This window comes from Cupressus sempervirens, chromosome 5, assembly GCF_028749045.1.
Source record: "Cupressus sempervirens isolate cs-2001-9-10 chromosome 5, ASM2874904v1, whole genome shotgun sequence".
In the NCBI taxonomy this organism is placed as follows: Eukaryota; Viridiplantae; Streptophyta; class Pinopsida; order Cupressales; family Cupressaceae; genus Cupressus; species Cupressus sempervirens.
Window position 1 is genome coordinate 199,197,502 of NC_143122.1, and position 26,293 is coordinate 199,223,794.

Below are 26,293 nucleotides of genomic sequence, written 5' to 3' on the forward strand. Positions count from 1 at the left end.
ATTAGGTTTAGCACTACCTTTCTTATTCAAATTTATTTTCTACCCAGTCTCTTTCTGATTTCTATCCTCCAATCTCTTTAGTTGGCTAATTCATTCCTTCACTCTTTAACTTTCCTTCAACATTTCTTTGATCTTCTCTCTTCTCTTCTCAAACCATCTTTCTTCTCCTTTCTTCTTCAACTTCACACTTTTATCGTCTTTCTCGAATAATTCCACCAACTAATTAACAACCAAGAAACCTTCTCAACTATTTCTTAAATAGTAGTCTATGGGGTTTCAGATTATTCCAATCATTGTTCCTTAATAAAAAATCATGGATCTTAGATCCATTTCATGCAACCACTTAGAATATAGAACTTTCATAGAATTTTGTACTCATCTAGGTTATTCCTCTTCAATCTCTAGCATCATATTGTCCTTGCATTCTTCCAATGATTGATCTTCTAACAAAATTAGGCTCATGGCTTTGAAATTCTTGAACTTTCTTTATTTTAGTCCAAAGCCAACCTTAGATTCCATCATCACTAAAAATGTCTTTTTACTATTACTCAATGAACATAACATTTCACATGGGTAATATAACACTCGATCAATACTAAACTTGCTCGAGTAACACTAAATATTCACTTTCTTATTCAAACATTTGGTGAACACTGTAGTTATTCAATGAGCATAGTCATCCTTCTTTAACCTCATCACTCAATATAGCTTGTATAGCACATTACATTACAGCATTTAATTATTGTAAAATAATCAAACCAATATTACATTCCCACTATCCAAATTATTCAAGTATCCATTGAATACCATACTTATCAACTTTATCTTCAACATACCTTCTTCAAATCCTCTTCATCAATCAAATCAATGTAGCACTCTACTAAGTTAGCATAATGTCTAGCCAACTTTGACTTGAAATTAAAGAAAAAGTAATAACTAATATGACTCTTTTACATACATTCATAGCATCATCAAATATATAATCAATTAGGGCTAACATATTGATTATTGACCTTATATCTAAAAATAAATTATTGTCAATAAACTAGACAATAAGATTTGAAAATAAAGTGACCTAAAGTATCTTAATAAATTTTCTTTAGAAGATTATTTCCCTCTTTGAAAAGTTCATGTAGTAATTGATTTACTATTAGTCATTCTCTATCATTCTTATTGCATGAATTTTATAAATAAAATTCTATTGTTGCTAATTATCCATACAAATAAAAGATAGCATTTATAATAGTATGGAGAACACTTTATTGATTTGTCATTCCTTTTAGATTAAAGAATTCTTGTGAGACCTATAAATGTTCTATGTCACTCATCCTTTACAACTATATCTATTAAAAATTTGATGACTACTTTGATGATACCTTGACCATACTTGTTTCTCATTGATATTACACTATAATTTTCAAAACATTTATGTGTATTCAAACTATACCATGTATTGGAATCCTCAAAGTGTTTTTTTTCCCCTTTTGTTTATGATCATAATGGAAAGAAATTAGGTTTTATCATATCTCATTATGACATAGAAGATCACATAAATAAAACTGAGTCTATAGTTAGCATGCTATAGTTAGCATGCTAGTTAACAATGGTTTGATGCCAATGAATTATTAACTATACTAGAATTATTTAAATGATTATTCCCAAAAGGATGCTTTTAAGATTTGGGCTGTTTTCATTAAGTACTAGTGGGGATGGTGCATGAATCATGACTTGAAAAGTTCTTTTTATTTATTCTAGTAGTCATTTCCAAGATTATAACATTTATGAGTGAGTTATTTTGACTAACTAATCACACAAGGCTTTGTACCACTACTATATGATTTCCAATTACCATAGTCAAAATAAGGATTCTTGCAAGATATTTTCCTAGAATGGCATTCAACTTATTTGCTTCACTAGAAATTTATATTCTTTTACACATAATTTTTGTGAACTCAACATTACCCCCTTTGATTTACAAAAGGTCTTCAAGCTCGAAGAAAGCTAGAAGATAGATTTATTGGTGGACATGGTTGGTGATAGGGATAGAATGGAACCTCACCAGACTGAAGATGAGTGGTTCAAGAATGCTCACATATGGAGGGCCATTTATTAGTGAGGGCTCTTTTCCTAAATGGAGACCATGGAAGGGTTTGATGAGATGGGGTCAATGCAACTAATGAATACTTGGAAAAATTACACTATCATCATTAATGGTATCTCTTTTGAAAATAATTAAGAGGAACCATTGCTTAGGTGACTGGACTCTCTATGGAGGACAAAAATGAAAAGCAATTACCAAGGTTATAGATGAGACTATCACGAAAGGTTTAGATAAAGCCAATGAGGAACTAGTTTGAGTTATAGGCAATTTGAATAGGGAAATGTTTATAGGGTTGTATAATGATGTCTTTCTTTTTCTAATAATGAATTATCTTACCTTGGAAAACTGGTTTAAAGTAAATTAAAGTACTATCATTTCCTCTTCTAAATCACTTATATTATCATGATGAGATTTCCTTTTGATTCTTTTTACTCCATGATCTAGAAGCATCTATTATAGATGCTAGAAAATGTAAAGAGGAAGGGAAAAAATTACAAAAACCTCCACTATGGACTTATTCTTTTCCTATATAACATCCATCATATCATTTTTCCTAATAGAAATATTGCTATGTTATTCCCCTATTCCTAATACCACTCTTTTGATTGTATTGATGCTCATTCCCAATGTCCCTATGATGTCTCATGATTGCATGTATTTGAGTGGTCAAACAACTTAATATTCTCCCATTGTGTCATTTACAAGTTGAACCCTAAGTTGAATTTGTTTATGAATTTGGGTGAGATTGGGATTGATTTGACTAGTGGTACGAGATGTTCTCATAGAATTAGCTCAAACCCTTAAAAGAAAAAAATGGTGGATAATGATGAGAGTCCAAAGGTGGTGGAGTCAAATCCAAGGAAGGTAAGGAAAATGGGAAATGTGCTAAGAAAAAATATATATAGGAGTTTGCAATACATTAAAAGGAGGAGAATTTTTTTTAATAATGAGGCCTTTTAAGATAAATATATTTCACATGTGTCAGCTAGTTCCAACTCAAAAATAGTGGATCTAACTACTAAGAAAGAGGCATTTTGCCCTAAAGTCAACTCCCCCATGACTACTACCTCTCCTTTGAGAAATCCAATAGTGGATGCTCCTACTACTCCCCCTGAATACCCCCACCCCCAATCTTAGACATCGGCCACCCCCCCACCCGCCCCCAACCCTCAATATGTAGAACACATCCTCTAGCTCTAAGGACAAGAAGTATGTGGATGAAGAGATAAATAACCTAATTATAGAGATGGACAAAATAAAGAAGATGATGTTAGAACTAGATTGAAGGCTCAAAACTTTTGTAGACTTTGTTATTAAACTCATGCAAGTAATAGGTACAACTTTCCACTTTTAGCAATTGCAAAAGGAGAAGGGTACAATGGAGGAGGATAGTAGCTCTGAGAGGATCTATAGGTTCCTATCTAATGACAAGCTAGAAATTTAGATGTCAATACAAATTCCCTTGGAGGAGAAGGATGCATGAGGGTTCAACCTTATTTTATGACCTGTGTGGCTCTTAAGAATTTCTATTTAATGGATTCTCTTAAGACTTAACAATGTCTATTGTTATTTTAGGCTACTTTATCTATTGCTTTATTACTATATTCTATATGATTTGGTGGTTATATAGGTGGGCTCTGAACTATATTTGTGATACCATATTTTTCATGTCAAATATAGGTGGCTATTATTTTCATTTTTTGTCTCTACTACTCATGCCATATTAATTTATCCTCCTTCAAATTCAATTATTTCATCCAATCATTGAGACATATTATGTGTTCCGATAATATTGTTAAGTATACAACTCTCATAACTTGTTTATTTTCAAACTTATCCTAGAAAAAATAACATTGGTATATATTTCATCATTCAATGTTGATCATAAGAAAATTTATGGGAACCTATCAAGTGAAAAAAAATTAAATTATTTGAATACCATAAATCCATCATACCTTTATTGAAGATGTTTATATCTTGCATCATTAATATTTTTCAATGAAATGATTCTCAAAATATAGATGCAATACAATGTGTTGCTTCTCTTGTGTCCCTCAAAGAGAAGCCATGGATTACACATTTATTATACAAATTTTTAGTTCACTCTCTATTTATAATAAACATAATAATGTTGGATGGTTCTTTAATAAAAAATTCCAATGAGTATTATTTTATACTAATATAATGCTATTTTTCGAAATTCTACAAGTAACAACACAAGAGATCAAATTCATTAAAAAAAAACCATTACATAATAATTTCTATTATTCTCTATAGATGATTTGTATATGTTATTTTGTTGTATCATTAAATTTAAGTTCCGTATTTCCCTTGAGGAAGCACATTTAGACTCTTGTGAGGGTAGTTCTATAGTAAATGTTTAATTAAGAGTTTCTCAATATGGTTTACTATTTGGAAACTATGGAAATTATTTTCTTTTTCTTTCAACACTAAAAAAATCAGAATTTAATCCATACTTCTATTTAGTAACTTTGATCTCATCTATCCCCTTGGCTAATTTCCTCATAGGATTTAGACCCTATTGTAATGTTTTTAATCTTTTTCAAGAAACCGCTTCATTATGAGTTCTACAAATTAATTTATGAATTTCACTAAAGTTGTCCCTCTTTAATATATGATTTGATGATTGATTTTTTATTCATCCTTAGAAATATTATTTCCTATTTTTTTAACCTTTTACTTTTCAATCTAATACTGGAACATGTCAATTAAGAACAAACATGTAGAGAAGGTCTTTGAGAAAGAACATGTTAATTTTTCTTATCTACTACATAATACCATAAATCAAATAGTCAAATTGTAGATTTGAAGAATATTATTGATAAAATCCTGAATGAAAGTTATTAATGATAATCAGGATATTACTACTCAATTATCTTATTATTCGTGGGCCTATAGAACATGTATTCATAAGATTACAATACTTTATTTCATTGTAGGTATCTTTCAAGGGTATCTGTAACAATGACTCTCATAGAGAAAGGCTACTTCAACAAGTACCATATGTTGCATTTTTCTTCCACTAAAAATGTTTTGTTCAATTAACTTAAAAATAGGTTTTAGAAGGGGGCCCAAATCCCAAACAAAATATTACATAAATATATTTAATAAAGACCCAAAGTTTGCAACTCCACTAGAAAAACATATAAGAAACCAGTGGCCCAGTCAATGAATAGAAGAAAACATGTTGTACAATTTAGGAAAGGTAGGATCTTCAGAAGAAAGGGGTGGGGGGAGGGGTGGTGTTTTAATCAGCATTATTAAAAAAATTAAATTATTTGAAAGCATATTAGATATTATGATTACTTTACTTTGTTAACATGCATGTTCACAATTTCATAAACTGAAATGAAATTAAAAACATATTTAATTTGATCATGTGAAAACCCTTAGTTAGAGGGAAAATTGTGATGGGGATAGTAAACTCAAATCCTTCACTACTATAGAAAGAGGTTTCCTATTAGGGAGTATAAAAGTGTCACTTCTAGTGACTTACTTTGTTAGGAGTAATACGATAGGATCTCTCAAAATCCATTTCTCAAAGATTTTGAAAAACTTATAAAATGTGCACTCAGTTAAGATATTTGCAATGAAGTGTGTCAGGTCTACCTTGTGAAAGGATTTTACGTCTACAATGGTAAAAAAGTAATAGTTTCTAATTTGATAAAGTGTAACTTTATTTTCTAAATTCAAATTTTATTTACGCTCATTAACATTGTATCACATCTTGTTATTGATGTCAACAATTTCTTCCTCTATTACTAGGTAACTCTAGTCTATAGTAAATTCTTAAATTATTCATTCCATCTATATATCCCTCTCAACATAACAACTATTAGCAACTCCGTATCTATTCTACATATATCCTTGTGTAGAAATATTTTCTCTCTTTAATAAGTGACCAAAATAGCATTTAGGAAACTTCTTGACTTCACATCTAATAAATATCTATGGTCTATATTCATCCTTATCATCTCATTTATCTTCCTTTCATGTCATTAGTTTGTATTCCACATTAGGATCATGAAAAATCAAATCTATCTTCCTAACAAACCTTTCCAAATATTCTCCTCAATCTTGAAAATATGTTTTCTCACTCGGTAGAACATAATTACATTGAAATCAATGAATTTAGAAACTATAAGGTTCATCCTCTATAACTTGGTTAATTCCATATTTTTTCTCAGTAAAGATATTGTCATTTCTAGTAGTCTCACAGCTTGGCAACCACTATGCTTGGTAGTATCTATCCCTTCTTGGTGTATATCTATCTACTCAATGTCAACTAACTCAATTAACTTGTACATGCTCCACTCAGTGTGTTCATATGCTTGATCATTATATTGTGGCTTGGTAACTATTTTTTATTAACCAATCTCTTCAAAACTTACCTACCATGCATTCTGCACTATTCACAACATAAGAATGCATATAGAAGTAACACAACAAAACAAAAACAAAAAAACATACATAGAAACTAGCTAAAATAGAGCACACAACCTAACCGTACACTTGATAAGCTCCTTTTAGACCTTTAGCAGCTTTTCTACCCATGGTAGTTACCTACTCCATAGTATTCATCTAAATGAATATTATTTTTCAGATTGCTAGACATGATTTCTATTTTGTCTACATTTCTTTGTTTATGAAAAAGTGTTACTTTTATTTTATTTATTTTATAGTTACTCGTTTATATAGATTAAGAATAGCCTTTTATTTTAGCGTATAGTTCAATATTCTACATACATTGTTCACTTAGTCAAGTTGTATTTAGTAAGAAAACTCATAGCAAGATTAAATTGACAATATTATGTCCTAGTTTTTTCACCTCCATCCCCATAGATATTCATTGTGATTCATCCTTAAAAATATTATCTCCATATTTTGTTTTACTTTCCACTTTACAATCTACTAATGGTATATTATTTAAGAATGAAGATGTGGATAAATTATTTGTGAAAGATCACATTCGACTTCCTTATCCCCTCCTTACTACCATAAATCAAATGGTCAAGTTGTAGCTAATATGAATATGATAAATAAAATCTTTAAAGAAACTTAATAAACATAGATAGTAACTTAATCCATAATTATCTTATTAATTGGGGATCTATAGAACTTGTGTTCATAAAACTACAATACATTCCTTTATCACAAGTCTCTTTCAAGGGTATCTATGATAACAACTTCCATAAAACAACACCTTTGACAAGTATGTTATGCTACCATTTTTTTTCTGCAAAGCATGTTATTTTGTATTGATAGACATTCTTTCTAATTAGTTTATATATTATTGTTCATGAAATTTTTGTTTTTTTGTCTAAGATTTATTTTGTAGTTACTTTTTTCATATATTAAGAAATTGCATTCTTATGATAGCATATAGTTCAGTATTCCACATACAATGTTAGTATAGTCATGTGGTGTTTGGAAAGAAAAATCACAACTAGCTCACATTGACATTTAGCTTAGGCATCAGTATATTACACAAAGACCTTTTGCATTTAGTTAATAACTCATTTCTTTCTTTCTTTAAATAAATAAAACATATATAAATTTGATCATTGTAACATTAGATATGTAACCAATCACTATAGTAGGTGATTGTTAGAGCCCTCAGGTATACATAGTTTATGGAGGTGGATGGAAGGGACACCAATGTGTTGTTATGGAATGCAAGTGACTTCTAGAGATGATATTTCTTTCCATCTTGTTAATTGTGCCCTTGTATTATGTTGTATGTACCCTCAAATCAATAATGATGCCTTGAAACTATTGTATCCTAAAGTCTCTAAGTTATCTTGCAATGTTTACATGACCCAAAATATTTCCTTATGTCTTCCTATTTGTGATCCTAGACTACTCTGTGTGAACTATCATGTTCATACTAAACATGTTAAACCATAGGCAATGCATCTAATAAACTTGCAAGGCCTCATGTCCAAGTTGCAAGAGAGTAGATCAATAAAAGACTAGACATGTCATCATGCATATAAAAGCGGAAATGAATAAAAAAATCTTAAAACATCAATTGACTTCTTTTACCTTGGTATCCCTCTACCCAATTAGGGTCAACAATAGTAGATGCCTCTAATTTTTTTCTCTTTGGTGTAGCTACGAACATTGTAACAATAGTTGTATTTGATTCTCAACTCTAAAAATGTTTTGCTATCTCAAAAGTAAACATTTTTAATATAGATAGGTGTACTAGAAATGTCCTATAGAGTGTTATGTCATCATCATCCCTTGTGTTCACCCTCTTCCCTCTATACTCTATCTAGTTTTTAAAGTTAGTTTACTTTTAGTAAATTATTCGAAAATGAAAAATTTGTTGGCATGTGGTAATTTCTACCGCTACTAACAATCTTGGGCATAATATTTTAACTACCATAGTTAATGTGGAACCTTCCCACTACCCTTCCATGTACATTGTTCTCTTTCCACATTTTAGTTATGATTTTTCACTGATAAATTCCATATCCTTCATACTGTGAATGTGCATGGTTCTGGATCTTTCTCAAACCTCTATAAATAGAGGCACTTGTAATGGATGTAATCATAAGGCAAAGAAGAAATAATACAAAGATTTCTCATTTTGGTTTAGTTTTCTCTATCTCTGTCAACCTTCATAATGGTATCAAAGCAGAGGTAGATTGTGGAGTCATAGTCTAGGCAGATTTTTGAGCTAGAAAAGAGATTGCTACTGCATGAAAGAAGGTATGTTGTGAGTTTAAAGGGGTGCTAATTCTTAATGGAATCATTGTCAATGTTTGTGGTAAACATATGAGATCAGTCCAGCAGTAAGGTACTGCATTTTATTTTTGGAGTTGAGGCACTTCTGTGAGTGTTTGCTTATGAGCTGCATTTTGTTTTAAGTGATTAGTTTTGTAAGAAGTTGGAGATCATAATTTCTAATTGAGATAATTGATTCTGCCATTGTACTTAGAAATTCAAGTAGTTTGAAAAAAATCTATATTTGTTTTAAAGTATGTTATCGAGCATGAATGAGTTTATGATTCTAATGTTTTCTAGAAAGAATTATGATCATTGGGTATTTAGAATGAAAAAAAAAATTGTTCCCAAGAGTTATTGGAGATTGTAGTGAATGGATTTTTAGAGCCACTAGATGAATTCTTATTAACTACAGATCAAAAGGATGAACACATGGAAAATAGGAAAAAACATATAAAGGCTTTTCAAATTATTCAACTAGGTTTGGATGACATTGTTCTTGCAAGGATTAATAGAGCTACAATAGCCAAGAAAGCATGGAAGATTCCTTAAACAACATATCAAGGTATAAGCAAGGTAAAAGTATCTAAATAACAATCATTAAGAAGAGATTTTGAAAACTTTCAAATGAAAGATTCTGAGTTAGTAGAGAAATTTTCAATTCAAGTTATGAAAGTAGTTAATCAAATAAGGTTGAATGGTGATGAGCTAGCAGATGAAAAAATTGTAGAAAAGATCTTAAGAAGCTTGCCTAATAAATTTGATAATATTGTTGTGGCAATTGAGGAATCTAAGGATTTGTCAAAATTATCAATAGATGAGTTGTTTGGCTCATTTCAAAACCATGAATATAGGCTGAATAGGTGTGATAATACTCCATTGGAGAATGCATTTAAAACACAAATGAAATTTGCTAGAGGTAGAGGAAGAGGAAATCTAAGATTTAGAGGATAAGGAAGAGGACAAAATGATTATCAAAAAGAGGAAAGGAGTTTTGATCAAGGAGTAAGGAGAAATAAAATTTTAAGCTCAAGGGGGTGCAATAACAATCAAGCATCAAAAAGGTATGACAAAAAAAATGTCCAATGCTATTATTGCAAGAGGTTTGGTCACTTAGCAAACGAATCTCAAAAGAAGAAAATAGATGTAGGCAAACAAAATGCATTTTTTTTTATAAAAGTAGTCTACAAACATTGTTCATTACATGTCATGTAGCTCAAGAGATCTCAAGTGATATTTGGTTTCTAGATAGTGGTTGTAACAATCATATGATAGGAAATAAAGATATATTTGAAAGCTTGGATACATTAGTCAAATCAAAAGTAAAATTGGCCAATGATAACATAGTGGAAGTAAGTGAAAAAGGTACAATTGTTGTGATGACAAATCTTGGTAAGAAATCTATTCTTGATGTGTATTTTGTACCTAGTTTAAAGCATAATCTTGTAAGTGTGGGAAACTTACACAAAAAGGTTATAATGTTATTTTTAAAAAATAACATCTGCACTATATTTGATATTTCTCATAGTACCATGGTCATTGCAAGGGTTGAAATGATAGACAATAGAATGTTTCCACTTCACATGAAAAGTGGAGTGATGGAGATTGATGGAGTGATTTTCAAGGCAACATGTCAAGATCAATCATGGATATGGCATTTGAGGTATGGTCATCTAAATTTCAAGAAATTGAGTTTATTGCAAAGAAAAGAAATGGTAAGAGGCTTACCCCCCATTGAAGAACCATTTGATTCATCTGAAAGTTGCATCTTAGCTAAGCAACATAGGGAAATTTTTTCAAAAGATATGTGATATAAAGCTTGGGCACCTTTAGAAATTGTGCATATTGATATATGTGGTCCTATGCAAGTTCCATAATTATGGGGGAGCATTTTTTTTTTACATTCATTGATGATTTTAGTACGAAGACAATGATTTATTTTCTTAAATATAAATCTAAAACATTTAGCAAGTTTAAGGAGTTCAAGGCTTTTTTTGAGAAACAAAGTGGTCTATCCATTAAGGTATTAAGGTTAGATTGGGGGGGGGGAGAATACATGTCTAATGAGTTTTTGGCTTATTGTAGGCACAATGGAATAAAGAAGCAGTTCACTACAAGTTAGACACCTTAGCAAAATGGTGTTGCTAAAAGAAAGAATCAAACAATAATAGAGATGGCAAGAAGCATGTTGAAAGGTAAGAATATACCAAATGAATATTGGGCTGAAGCAATAGCTTGTGCTATTTATATCTTGAATGGGAGTCCAACAAAGATTGTAAAAGACAAGATTCCACAAGAAGCATGGAGTGGTAAGCATCATTGTGTTTCTCATTTTAGAGTATTTGGTTGTATTGCATATGCAACGTTCCTAAAGAAACAAGGAGTAAATTGGATGAAAAGAGTAAAAAATGTATTTTTATTGGTTATGATGAACAATCTAAGACATATAAATTATTTAATTCTATAACTAGAAAAGTCATTATAAGTAGAGATGTTGTGTTTAAAGAAGAAGAATATTGGGATGGCAATATAGAAAAGACAATTACATGCACAACTGCAATACTATATGATGACCAAGAAGGAAAAGACCAAGAGAATCAAGTAGATCAAACAAATGAGAAAGAGGGAAGTCCTTCAAGAAGTACATGTGGAGATAACACACAAATGAAAGATGGGCAAGGAGAATCTTCAAGTCCACAAATAAGTAATGACTCTAGTCCTACACTTGCATCATTTGGATCAAGGATTAAGAAAAATAAAACTAAAAGTTTACAAGAGATTTATGAACAAGGGAACAAAATTGATTTACAATCAAATTTTGCTTTATATGCTCAATATACTATATATTTTGAAGATGCAATCAAGGAAAAATAATGGATTAATGCAATGAATGAAGAAATAGAATCTATTGATATAAATGATACATGGGAACTAGTTGATTTTCCTAAGAATAAAGAATACATAGGTGTAAAATGGGTTTATACAACTAAGTATAAAACAATGGAGAAGTTGATAAATATAAGGCAAGATTAGTAGCTAAAGCGTTTGCACAAGAATATGGAGTTGATTATAATAAAAAATTTGCACCCATAGCTAGACTAGATATTGTTAGAATGGTACTATCAATTGTAGCTCAAAAAAAATGGATGGTTTATCAAATGGATGTAAAATCAACTTTCTTAAATGGGCATTTGGAAGAAGAAGCTTATGTGCAACAACCACTAGGTTATGAAATCAAAGGACATGAACACAAGGTCTATAGATTTAAGAAGGAACATTATGAGTTGAAACAAGCACGAAGAGCATGGTATAGTAGAATTTATTCATATATGATTAAGAATAGATTTAATAGAAGCACTAGTGAGCGAACACTATACACCAAAGTCAACAAGGAAGGTCAAATTTTGATTGTTTTCTTGTATGTTGATGATTTGATCTTTATCGGTAATCTTTCCATTAATATGTTTAAATTGGAAATGATGAAAGAATTTGAGATGACAGATTTGGGTTTGATGAAACATTTTCTTGGTATTCAAGTAACACAAAATGACAAGGGTATTTTCATTTACCAAAATAAATATGCACAAGATGTTATGAGATGGTTTAGAATGGTAAATTGTAGTCCAGTCTCTACAACTATGACAATGGGCACAAAATTAAGTAGAGATAATAATGAGACTAAATTTGATTCTACTCAATTTAGGAAGTTGGTTGGTATTTTGATGTATCTCACAACAACTAGGCCTGATATTCTAGATTTATCGATTCACCTAAGAGCTCACATTGGGAAGCAGGAAAGAGAATATTGATATACATTATAGGGACTCTAAATTATGGCATAATGTATTATTCTTTAGATGATTTTCAGCTAGTTGGATATACTGATAGTGACTTTGCAGTAAGTATTAATGATAGAAAGAGCACATCTAGATATGTATTTCATCTTGGAACAGGTATTGTGGCATGGGCATCAAAGAAGTAGCCTATCATGACTATTTCTTCAGCTGAAGCAAAATATGTAGCCAATACATCAGCAACATGTCAAGCAGTATGGATGTGAAGAGTCTTGAAAGATCTAATGCATGAGCAAGATAAGTCTACTACAATCTATTGTGATAACAAGTCCACCATCGGACTGTTAAAGAATCATATTTTTTACAAGAGGACAAAGAACATTGATACTACATATCATTTTATTTGAGAATTGGTCAATAATAGAGAAATCAGCTTGGAATATTGCAGATCAGAAGATCAATTGGTAGATATATTTACAAAGGCATTAGCACAAGAACAATTTGAATATTTAAGAGATTAAATGAATATTGTAAGCTTTGATGTAATTAATGGTAGAAATCAGAGGGGAGTGTTGGCATGTGGTAATTTCTACTGCTGCCAACAATCTTGGGCATAATATTTCAAATCCCATATTTAATACAGAACCTTCCCACCGCCCTTCTATGTACACTATTCTCTTTCCACTTTTTACATGTGATTTTTGACTAATAAATTCCAGAACCTTCCTACCCTGAATGTGCATGGTTCTAGATATTTCTGAGACCTTTATAAATAGAGGCAGTTGTAATGAATGTAATCATAAGACAAAGAAACAATAATACAAAGCTTTCTCACTTTGGTTTAGTTTTCTTTGTCTCTGCCCACCTTCAAAATTGATATGTAAATCATCAATGAATTATTTTTTTTTGAAAAATTATTTATTCCTATGATTTTATTTAATTTATATTATTTTACTAGACATGCATGAACCGCTATAATGCAGCATCAACTCATTTTTTGCAGTCGTGTTCAGCCCATTGAAGAATTCTTTTGACCTATACTGTCTGGTAGGTGTGTGTAACTCGTATTAGAAACTTCAATAGCTGGCTGATTTTGTGAATCCACTCGTGCGGTCCATGTTATATTTTTTATTTGCCTTGTCTGCCTCCTCTTCTCTTATCATAATCTGTTCAACTTACTTTGATACACATCTGGCATGGTAGCCAGACAAAGAGAATCGCAGGCACAAGCTGTCTATTGTGTACCTCAAAGTGCATATAATATAAATATTTCTTGTCCGATATTTTCAGCTTGTCTGCCATGGTTTTCCAAGCTTTCAATGTGCTAGCTGTATCTTTTAATCTGATTTATTCAGATCCATGGTTTCATCCCCTAAAAAACAATACACCTAAGTAGCCATGTGGATTTACAGTTAAATGAATACAATATCTGGTGTGTAATCTCCCTAGATTTGCAGATCAAATGGCAGGTATTCTATATCATATAATTGAAATCTTCTTTCGTCATAAACGATGTAAGAAGGGTTCATTATATTTATTATATATACCGGGACCATGCTTTTAAGTTTTCCTTATTCAGAGAGATTGAATTTAACAAAAAAATTTATAATGAAACTCCTTAAATTTTACGTGAAGATATTAAACAATTTTCCATTCCAAAAAATAATCCTTACTTTTTAAAAAATGAATTCAATCTTCAATCATCAGACTGCAGGACTGAGAAATTGGATTGGCTGATGTTTTTAAATTATTCTGAAATGTTTTTTATTATTTTTAAAAAATTGTTATCAAGATGTTTTAAATTAAAATACAATAACAAATAAAATATTGTTATAGTAATTTTTATTTAGTTTTTAAGAATTAAACTAAATAGAAGAAAACTTTCCTACATGCATAGAATTAGAAATAGGTCTAGAAGAAGTATTAAATCATAAAGTCTAAAGTAAATAAAATTCTAGTATACATAGATTTAAAAAAGAATTTCTTAAAATAATTCAAGGAGCTAAAATGAATCAAAACCCTTGTATTGTAAATTTAATATTGAGTACAAACTATAGTAAATTGAAAAAAGAAGAAGGTACACTATATAAACTTAAAGCCAGAAAGTTCAATTCTTAGACTTGGTATGTTTATTTTGTTGACCAACGACTACAATTTATCTAAGTCTATGTAGATATAATATTTGAACATCATAATATCACCTTTAACATCACAAGATTCATTAAACATATTATACTATAAAATAAAAATATGAAAAACAAAAACTTAAAATGTAGTGAGGAAGCAGCTGAACCATCATTTGAAGAAACAAATAAGAACTAGTACAAGAATACCCATTCCTTTTGCTACATATCAGATTTTGCTACATAACAGATTACAACATATATAAAACAATTTATTGACATATACAAGAATCTACTAACATCCAAAATTATAAATAATAGTGAAAGACAAGAGATCCATATCCAACTCCTTAGCAATATGTTTGTATTAATGAGGTACTCTCAGCCACCCATAATTACTTGATATAAGAACACAAATATACCCATAATTACCTTATACTTTTAAAGAAAGAGGAGCTTTTAATGTTTTTCAAATACAAACTATTACAATTCTAATTTCGCTTAAGCATATTCTCATCATCGAGAAGAGAGAGTAAAACAGATAATTAGTAAATTTCAGGATGAGGAGTGTTGATGCCACTCGGAATGAGGCACTACATCAAACTCAAGCCATCATGAACCGTGATTACTGTGTAGCGGCTCACAAAGGACCAGAGACACTTTCTATGCAGATCCTTGAGCTTGTTCCTATACCATTGCCAGCTTATATATACCATGGAAACAGTCCATTGTCATTAACATTGCACATTTGGTTTCTTGTTTGTTGCTTCTATTAGAAGTGTCACCAAAAAACAAAATCGATTACTATCTAGACAGAAAAAGAAAACAATAGATTTGATCAATTCGGAGACGAATAAATACAAAGAAATTGAATGATAAAATAAACATAGAAACGACCAAATGGCTTCAAAACAATACATCGGCATCTTATATTCCCTTAATCAAATAAAATATCCTGTATGGAAGGAAAAAAATTCATGTTGAAAATCAGGTCCACATCCTCTTTTAATTCCCATATCATTATAATAAAGCACAAATAAATTTTAGCAATCGTGTTCACTGTTCAGCCAATTGAAGAATTCATGTGCACTTAAAGTCTGGTAATTGGTCAGTGTGTAAATAGCTCGTTCATATTGTGCCTTCAAGTCGTTCAGTTGCATGCTGTAATTAAATACTTTGTCCCACTGCCTGCCTATTACAACGATACATACAACTCGTCATCGTTAAGAATTGCAATAGACACAGAGAATCCCCGGCAGAAAATGGCTGTATGGTAGAATTTATTAATAGTTTAGAAATTATAAAATTGTTATAATATAATTATAAATTAATATTAAATAATAATAAAATGTCCATTCTGTCTCTGGATAGACGCTCTAAGTAACCATGTGATCTTAACGATGTAGGACCTGTTCACTGGCTTTATTATATATACGAGGCTTGATATTTTCGTTTTGCTTAGTCAGATATTAAATTTAATAAGTATTTTGACGGATCTCTTTAATTTTTTTATGTTAAGTAAAAGATATTAGACGTTTTCCCATTGAAAAAATGTCTCCAGGAGAAGTTGTTTTAGAGACGACATCTATCCAACCTGTTTTGTGTAGATTATACTTTGAGGGGAAATCTATTATAAAATAAAAACTTAATTGAAAATACATTATGTAAGACTAATATCATATAATGGTGGAACCTGAAATTCCTAAATTTCTTATACTTATTTTATCTAGCCATCAATGCAACATCCTTCATATGACTATTTTGTGACCTTTCATATACTTACATCATGGACCCATGATGCATGGATTTTCTAAGAGTAGTAACTTTTAATCTAATAGTCTAGTTAACTTGAAATTTGACAAGCTAATTCATTGGAAGCTTTTATTTGGGGAGTGCAAAGTTGATTTAGTTCTTCAAAATTAGCTTTTAGTTTTTTTTAGGATTTCTAGAAAGTTGATTTTTGTAAAACCTTCAAAAATATGTTTCTAGTTTCAAAGATTGGTTGATAATTATCATCATTTTTACTTTATTTTAGAACATATTTAGAAAAGAAATGATTTCTCTAGGAGGTCATTTGAAAATAATAAAATGAAAAATCTTAAAAAGTGAAAATCTAGAGGAAAAAGAAAATTTTAAGTTCTCTTGTTCTTTGAAGATTTTGATTTAATTAGGAGTTTGCAGGTAATTGCACAAGTTTTTGCGAATGGAAATTAAAATTTTTATTAATCCATCAATTATTGTGGTTGACTCACTACCACAAGATCCTACAACATAAATTTTTGAAAGTAATTGGATTCTTACATGAGGCAAATAGTCTAGTCCTTTTGGTGTAGTGATCAAGCTTGAGGTCATGGGTTACCCCCAAGGTCTTGAGTTTGAGACTGTCCCAAGTTTGAATTGTGTGCATGTGTTAAGAGTCTATGTGCATACTCAAAGAGTTACTATTTTCACCATACTCACCTCAAAAAATGATCTGCTAGTTAGGCATCATAGAAACCCCATTGGTTAATAAATATATATCATTTTAAGAAAAATTTGGAAAGCTGTCTATATAAATTATAGACAAATGAAAAGGAGAATATAGAATAAGAAATATATGTAAAAAAAATGAGGAAGCCATTAAACCACCATTTAAAAACACAAATAAAATTTAGTACAACATCCATGTACCCATTCCTCATGCTTCATTAAGGATTACGATATAGATAGAACAACTTACAAGATACATTGGAAGACCCATCCAATGGCCCAAAATTATATTTAATAGTCAGAAACAAGAGGCCCATACCCAACATCATAATGCAATATGTTTGCATAAATGATGTACATCCCATCCACCAAAACAAAATATAATATAAGAACATGGATGTACACATGCCTACTTCATACTAGTAAAACATAAATAAGAGTGCCAATGCACCCCATGACCCATGTGGTGGTGGGGTCCTTGGCTTGTTGCTAGTTGGGCTCACAAATATGCTAACTGAATAAGCTATTGTTCCATCACCAACTCCAACCTCTGGAGTTTTGGTGTTTGGATACATACTTGCTAACTTGAGTTCTTATGTTCTACTCTCGCCACTTTCCACATGTGGTGTTAATGCTGGGCCAATCAACCCTAAGACCCATGTGGTGGTGGGGTCCCTAGTTTTTTGCTAGTTGGGCTCACAAATATGCTAACTGAATAAGCTACAAGACCATCACCAACTCAAGCCTCTAGAGTTTTGGTGTTTGGATACATACTTGCTAACTTGAGGTCTTATGTTCTACTCATGCCCCTTTTCACATGTGTTGTTAATGTTGGGCCATTGCACCTGAGGATCTACATGGTGGTGGGGTCCCCAACCTATTGTTGGTTGGGCTCACAAACATGCTAACTGAATAAGTTGCAGGTCCATCATGAATTTTGACCTTTGGAGGTTTGGTGTTTGGATACATACTTGCTAACTTGAGGTCTTATGCACTGCTCTCACCCCTTTCTATATGTGGTGTTAATGTTGGGCCAGTGCACCCCAAGACCCATGTCGTGGTGGGGTCCCTATCCTATTGCTAGTTTGGCTCATAACACATGCTAACTGAATAAACTGCAGGTACATCACCAACTTTTCCCTCCGGAGTTTTGGTGTTTGGATACATACTTGCTAACTTGACGTGTTATGTTCTACTATCGCCCCTTTCTACATTTGGTGTTAACGTTGGACCAATGTACCCCAAGACCCACGTGGTGGTGGGGTCCTTAGCCTATTGCCAGTTGAACTCACAAACATGCTAATTGAATAAGTTATAGGATTTTTTGTGAAGACCCTTGAGCATGTTTTTATAGCATTTCTAGCATCTATATTCCATGGTACTAATAAATTGCCATGCACGGGGCATATTTCATTCTCTTTGTTGTGGTTTGATGGAAGATTTTTTTTCTCATGAAACAAAAAAGTTGATTAGTACTTTACATAAAAAAATATTCATTAGATCAATCATTATAAAAAATATAATAAAAATTAATAATAAAAAAGAACATGAAGATCAAGTGGCATATAAGCAATCTGTCTACATCTTAAATACCCTTCATCAAATTCAATATCTTGCATGGAAAATAGTTTCTTTTCTTTGAAAGATCCATCCACATAAACCTATAGATCTATATCTCACTTTGCTTATTGATAAATGAAATAAAAATTCTGAATTCCTCTCTTGAAATTTAACATTTCTACTACTGTGGGATTCATAATGATTTCCTAATTTACTTTAAAGTTTCTACTATTCCATTCCAAACAAATACACCAACTACTACCTGATATAACATTGAAGAAAGAACCAAGGACATAAATTCAATAAAATATGGACATACAAATAAAACATACAATTAAACTATATTTTATTAAATATTGGTGCAGCTATTATATCCTAGATGAGCTCTCTCCACCACCAACACATGGTTTTGGTGTGATGACAAAATTTACATGGTATCAAAGCCCAGATAACCCTTCATCCCCACTAAGCTCTCTCCACTAGTAGTGTGATAGCAAAATCTACATTAAGATAAAGTTCAAAATAGAATTAAACAAAATTGTATTTATAGAAATATTAATGAACAATACATCTAAAAATATTACAACTACATAAATTATAATATTTATATACATAAACAATACATTAATGTATACATAATATATGTAAAAATTTATAAAGAATCTCATAAATAAAACACACGCACAAAATTTTGAAAAATATTAGTTTCTTCATTACAATCTCTTAATTTCTAAACAGATGAGCTCAAATAAACTACTGAAAACACAAAAGAATATTTCAAGAAAACTGATTTATCTAGAAGCTCCAACCTATTTTCTAAAAAATAGAGAAAAAAAAACTTAAAGCTTTAAAAATATGATATTTCTTAAGCATCAACAGTCTACAATTTTTATGTCAATAGCTTCTAAATCTATTTGCAAACTAATATCATATACTTTCATTAGCGATATGATTCATTTCCCTATTAACATTTTCCCCTAAGGAATTATTTTATATTTAGTGTAGCACTACTAATTGTTGGAAATTTGCATAAACTACAGGTTGACCTCGAGCCCCATGCTTAGCTTGTTGGATTTGAAGTCCAACTATCATGACTGTTCATTTCATATTCCTCTTGTTTGTCTCTTCGTCTTCTATTGAAGACTATTGCATAAATATAAGGGCAAAGCCCTATGTATGTAAGTTGTAAGTTGTAGTGACTCAATAAAAGATAGGCTTTGCTCTTCAGTCTGGACATAGCCACATTTGTGGTATAAATCATGTGTCTCTTTCTCTATTTTTTGATTTGTAGTTTATCTTTTAAACTTAACAATTGGTATCAGAGCATGTAAGATCATAGAGAGTAGAGTAGTCTGCCAGAGCCGAGGCTGAGGAAATCTGAGAGTCTGTCTATCTAACCTATGTATTTGTAGTGAAAGTAAAAGAGGAAGATGGATACGGCATTCCTTGATGAAGTCTTGGAACATGTATTGGCATACTTGTCATCACACAGAGATAGGAACTCTATGTCCCTTATCAAGTAATGGTTTTGTGAGAAATAATAAATTTCAATCACCTACAACTCTAAAAATAGCTTGCACAACCCTAAAATCAATTTTACCATCCTAAAAGTTGCTCAGTAACAACTATTATCGAGTGACAATATTTGCTCAGTAGCCAAAGAAACCAAGTGCAGGAGAGTTTACCGAGTGATCTCGGTAAATGAAAGGAAAAATAACTCAGTAGCCAAAGGATGCCGAGTGAGCACGATAGTGTGATTACCGAGTGAACTCAGTAGCCATAAGAAGGTAGAGCTTGGTAGAAGAAAGCACTGAGTGAGGTCGGTAGCCACTACAAGGAGGAGCTCAGTAGAAGACATTACCAAGTGAACTCAGCTTGAACTGCAGATGACTTCTACCAAAGACGATACCGAGTGACAAAACTATAACGTGAACTCCTTTTCACCATTAAAACCAGAGAGCCAAAACATGAAGCTTTCAAATAAACTTTTCAAATGCAATGTACAAGGAAAGAGCAATAGATTCAAGTATGCCTACTTACTTTCTATTCAAATTTGATTCAAACTAAGAAAAAATCTGAGAGCATTCGGCTTCAACCAAAAAACCCTAAAGTAACCCTTAAACTTCAAACTGGTAAAATTCAAACTTACAACTCTAATGGTTGCATACTACAATGCCTAGAGCAATCATTGCTTCAATAGGTCGAATCAAACAACAAACTATGAACTTATAGGATGACACAAAGAAGCACGTGCAATTGCAGTCATGAACTAAACTTCCTCTGTCCCTGGAACAAACTAGATTTGCTGATTACTTTCTCTACAACTTCTAAGCTCTTCAACTTCAACTTCTTTTGCTCTCCCTCTATTTGGTCGAATGGAACTGATCGTTCCATTTTTGTCCTCTACCACAAAACTTTGCCCCTCTTTTCAAATTTCAAAAAATTCACCTACCAAGCAATAAATTCTTTTGATTGTTCTACAAGCTATCATGGAGGTAGGTGGGTGTTTGGCTCTAGGGAGAAATGACCAACTGCAATTAATATTCCAACACTCCCCCTTTATCCTGAGCCAAACAAACAAGGATCACTATTGATCCAAATCAACTACACCAAGACACTCTCTTAGGTGTACAAAAGTCCCAATGCCTAATGGCTTGGTAAAAATGTCTGCTAGCTGCTACTCAGACTTACAAAATTTTACTTTGATATCTCCATTCTCCACCAACTCTCTGATGAAGTGATATCTAATATCTATATGTTTGCTTCTACCATGGAAGACTGGATTCTTGGACAATGCAATTGATGAGATGTTGTCACAATAAATTGTGGTTCCATCCTCTTGCCTTTCATTCAAATCTGTCAAGATCCTCCTTAACCAAATAGCTTGACATGCTGCTGCATTTGCTGCTATATATTGAGCCTCTATTGTAGATTGAGCAACAATAAGTTGCTTCTTGGATGTCCATGAACTTGCACCCAATCCCATATGAAACATGTCTCCAAAAGTGCTCTTCCTATCATCTATACTTCCAGCCCAATCACTATCCGTGTAACCAACCAACTTGAATTCATCATTTGCAGTATACAAAATCCCAAATCCCTTGGTACCTTTCACATACCTTAGGATCCTCTTTCTCACTTGCTAATGGGAATCCTTTGGTGTTTCCATAAATCTGGAAATCAGACTTATTGCATGCATTAGGTCTGGCAGAGTTGCAGTCAAATACATTAAACTTCCAACCATACTCTTGTATAGTGCTGGATCCACTCTCTTGCTAGAGTCTTCCTTGCTAAACTTTAGACCTACTGCTGTTGGTGTGGGGGCTGGCTTACTATTCTGCATTTTAAATCTCTCCAAGATCCTGCCTTGCATATTTTTCTTGAGAGATGAAGATGCCATTATGCATTTGTTTTACTTCTATGCCTAGAAAGTATTTTAAGAGACCTAGGTCTGTCACCTCCAATTCACTTTTCATGACCTCTTTGAACTCACCAATTAGAGTCTTATCATTACCAGTAAAACTTAAATCATCTACATACAAGACAATAATTAACACATTTCCATTTTCCACCTTGATGTAGAGAGTAGGCTCACCATTTCTTTTTCTAAAGCCATTGCTCATTAAACATGAGTCAATCCTACTATACCATGCCCTTGGAGCTTGCTTGAGCCCATAATAAGCTCTCTTCAGTCTATATACCTTATTCTCTTCACCTGCAACTTCATAACTAGGTGGCTGGTCCACATATACTTTTTCCTTCAATACACCATTTAGGAAGGTGGACTTCACATCCATTTGAAATACCTTCCATTTGTGCTAAGCTACAATTGCTATGACAGCATGCACAGTTTCCATTCTTGCAACCGAGGCATATGTCTTATCATAGTCTTTGGGCATATGCACCAAGTTGTGGTGCCAAAAAGATGACAAGTTTTCTTTTTTTTTCTAATTTTCAATAGTGCATATGCACTATGGCTTGGGCCACCCAAGCCATAGTGTGTACACGCTATTCTGATAATAAAAAAGTTATATGATGGGCTGCAGACCCGCGGCCCATCATTTTCATCTTGTTTTTTGGCTCTCCAACAGTGCGTATGTGAGTTTGACAGTGAAATTTCATCACCATTTGCCAAAATGCCTCCTCACCGAAAAAATCCAAGACAATGAGCACACCCACGATGACAAGGTAAGTGATATAAACTTAACTTTGCATTGTTTAATATGTTTTCCATATTGTTTTATTGGTTTTTGATATTGTTTTGTAGGGTTTTTACAAATTTCATTTAGATTTGTTTATTTAGTTGGATTTCAATTGATTTTTTATCAGAAAATATCCATAATCAACCGAGAAATCCACAAAACCCTCAAGAACCTCAAAATCAAAACCCTCCTCAAGAAGAACAAAAAATTCCACAACCTAAACCAATTGGAAGACCTCCACCAGGCACACAAGAAAATATAATAAATGAAATAGAGAGAGGCAAAACTAAATTAGAAGGAGTCATTGCTCGGTTGAAAGAATCCAGATCCAATGAGGGCTCAATTGTCATCATCCATCGAATCCATTAACACTCAGATAGCCTTAGTTAGTGGTTAGTTAGATATTTGATAGGCTAAGAGGAATGAACAAAAAAAAAAATTATGCAAATAAATTGTCATATGAAGATGTTAAAAAAAAAGAAATACCAAAAGGTACTATATGTGCATTATTTAGAAAACCCGGTGAACAAAATACTATTAGAGAGGGTACTAAATGATTCCCCATCCATTGGTTCATACACGATGCTATTAGAAATAATTTTTGGGATGGATGGTGGATGGTTTTTGATGCCCCTCCTTGCAACAATCACGAGGTCCCCATGTATTTTTTGAAGAAATTATATTTTGAGTTTGTCCTTGGGGAGATCTCCAATTATTTTGATATGTTAGACTCCCAGGATAGAGGTGGGGGGTCATCATTTGAGAGGCCAGGAGCACATCGTGACCCTCATGTAGTTAGGGCACCTATGGTCCATCCACAGCACGAGCATGTGATTATTCCTTCAGTTGTGAAGGAACATGCAAAGGCCAGCACTCTAGGGATGATTAATGCTTCAACACAGACCCTCCTCCATTACATGAGCCCATTAGTTGAGGGGGAGCCTTCTATGCATCGTGGTCACATGTGCACTTCATGCGGATCCCTATGCACATTTGGCACTCATGCCGAAGATGGTGCAGATGATGGGCTTATCACCAATCAGTTCCTAAACGAGACATTTGGCATTGACACACAGGTACATTACTAATTTGATCACATTTCATATGTATAGTGAATGATTAATTAATTAGCATTTATTGACATTGTTAAAAATTTAGGGTCAAAGTGTTGTTGGGCCTAGCAACAATCTTCTAGGCCCATTTTTTGTCCCTTCAACGAGTCCTGAGGTATGTATCAATTTAATCATTTTAATTAATACATATATTTATTACGTAATCATATTAAGGATTGACAAAAAAAATTATGCATGTGCATCAGTTCTCCACAAGACCCTCAACCTTTACCATAGACACAGAGCAGAGACATCATACGAGCTTCACATAGCTACAGTTGTTTCATGTTAATTTAATTCATTTGATTATATTTATTCCATGTTTCATGTTAGATATAACATGTATTGTATGACATGCAGCTCATGATGTCAGACACACCTCCTCATCTGCGACAGTCTATTGATAGTGGAGTGGCTGCAGTTGTGGCTAGCTCACAGCCACTGATGGAGGTATGAAAGAATTTTTTTCATTTTAGTTTTTGTTTATAATAGTTAATCTCAAAATTTCTAATGTTTTTTTATAAGTGATTATATTTATTGAATTGTTGTAGGGTCTTGTCACGCCTGATCATCCATGAGCATTTGAGGTGGACTTAAAGAGTGACTATTTGTTGGTGGTAACAAAATAATTGATTTTTTGTGTACAAATATTTGATTTCAATGTATAATAAATATTGATTCATATCTACTTTCTTTGTATTAGTTGGACCTAGAGAAGAGCCTCAACAAGAGGACAAGTGAGTGTGTCAGGAGGGCCCCGTCATCTCCACTGTCTCCCTCCACATGACGACAGAGGACATCGAGAGACTTGTTTCCTTCCCCTCGTGGGAAGGAAAAGATGTAGTTGAGATATTTGATACATATATATAGAGACTTGTTTCCTTCCCCATGTATATATATATATAGGCATAAGAGAGACATATTCGACATACATTTGATGTACATATGACATTCTATATTTGATGTATGACATTATTGGTTAATATATGATATGTTTGTTCATATACGACATTATTGGTTATCATAATATATTATGTGTTTGAACTAATGTATATGACATTATTGGTTATCATTTAATATTATATGTTTGTTCATGTATGACGTTAAATTAGATATGTTCATGTATTACATTAAATTAGATATGTGCATGTATGAAATTAAATTCAATTGCCAGAGAGTTTCCATTATGTCTACGAACTAGTAGATGTTCTTTTTTGCTTTATTAGTATTTCTCAAAAATTGCAAAGAAGTTGTTTTTGGTGAATAGTTCTAAACAATTGTGATCATTGACTTCATGTACTCATGGCTTTGGCTGTGAACACTCATAACTTTGGCTATAAGCATCCATGGCTTTGGCTATGTGCACTAGTGGCTTTGGCTGTGAGCATTTATGGCTTTGGTTGTAGGCACAATATAGCCTTGGCAGTAGGTTGTCTTTGTTGCTACATGTCAAAGTTACCTTCAAGAATATCATTAGTATAAGATCATTACAATTAAAATACTATGACACAATACCTTGGAAATAATAGTCTTTAACCCATTACTTTATTTGTTAAAACATCATGTAGTATCTACTGTAGTGCTTCTACTCAAATATGTTTTCAAAAATACTTAGTATGGAAAAGAAATGTCTATGGAAAGCTTGTCAAATAGGATATTGAAGAACTAAATGTGGATAGTCATTAGTACCCATCAATAAGAACATGGACATCTTTCTCAAGAAAGCCATATGACATTATCTTAATTTATAAATTTCCTTTGCAAATAACTAGAAGATGCTATGAATCTTAATACAGAGTTAATCACGAACTCATTATTCCATCCAAGAAGCATATATCACCCTAAGCCAATTAACTGACAGGATAAAAATTAATTCAATTTCAACAAAATTTTGAGTATAACAACCATCTTAGGGATTCTTACAAGAATTAACACGATGTTCACAAGAGCATTACAAGTTCTTGTAATGTTATTTCACATATTGTAATCATATTCAGTTTTGAATGGCCATTTGTGTTACAAGCATAAATGTTCTTTAAGGTCTTTTAATTCTAGACATGAATTTTATTTTGAAGCTTTTTTATGACAACCCACTCAATGCATATATTGTTGTTCCACATTATGCTAATTTGACTTTCATTAGTTGATTTGGGTCTAGACATGACGTTATTCACTACCT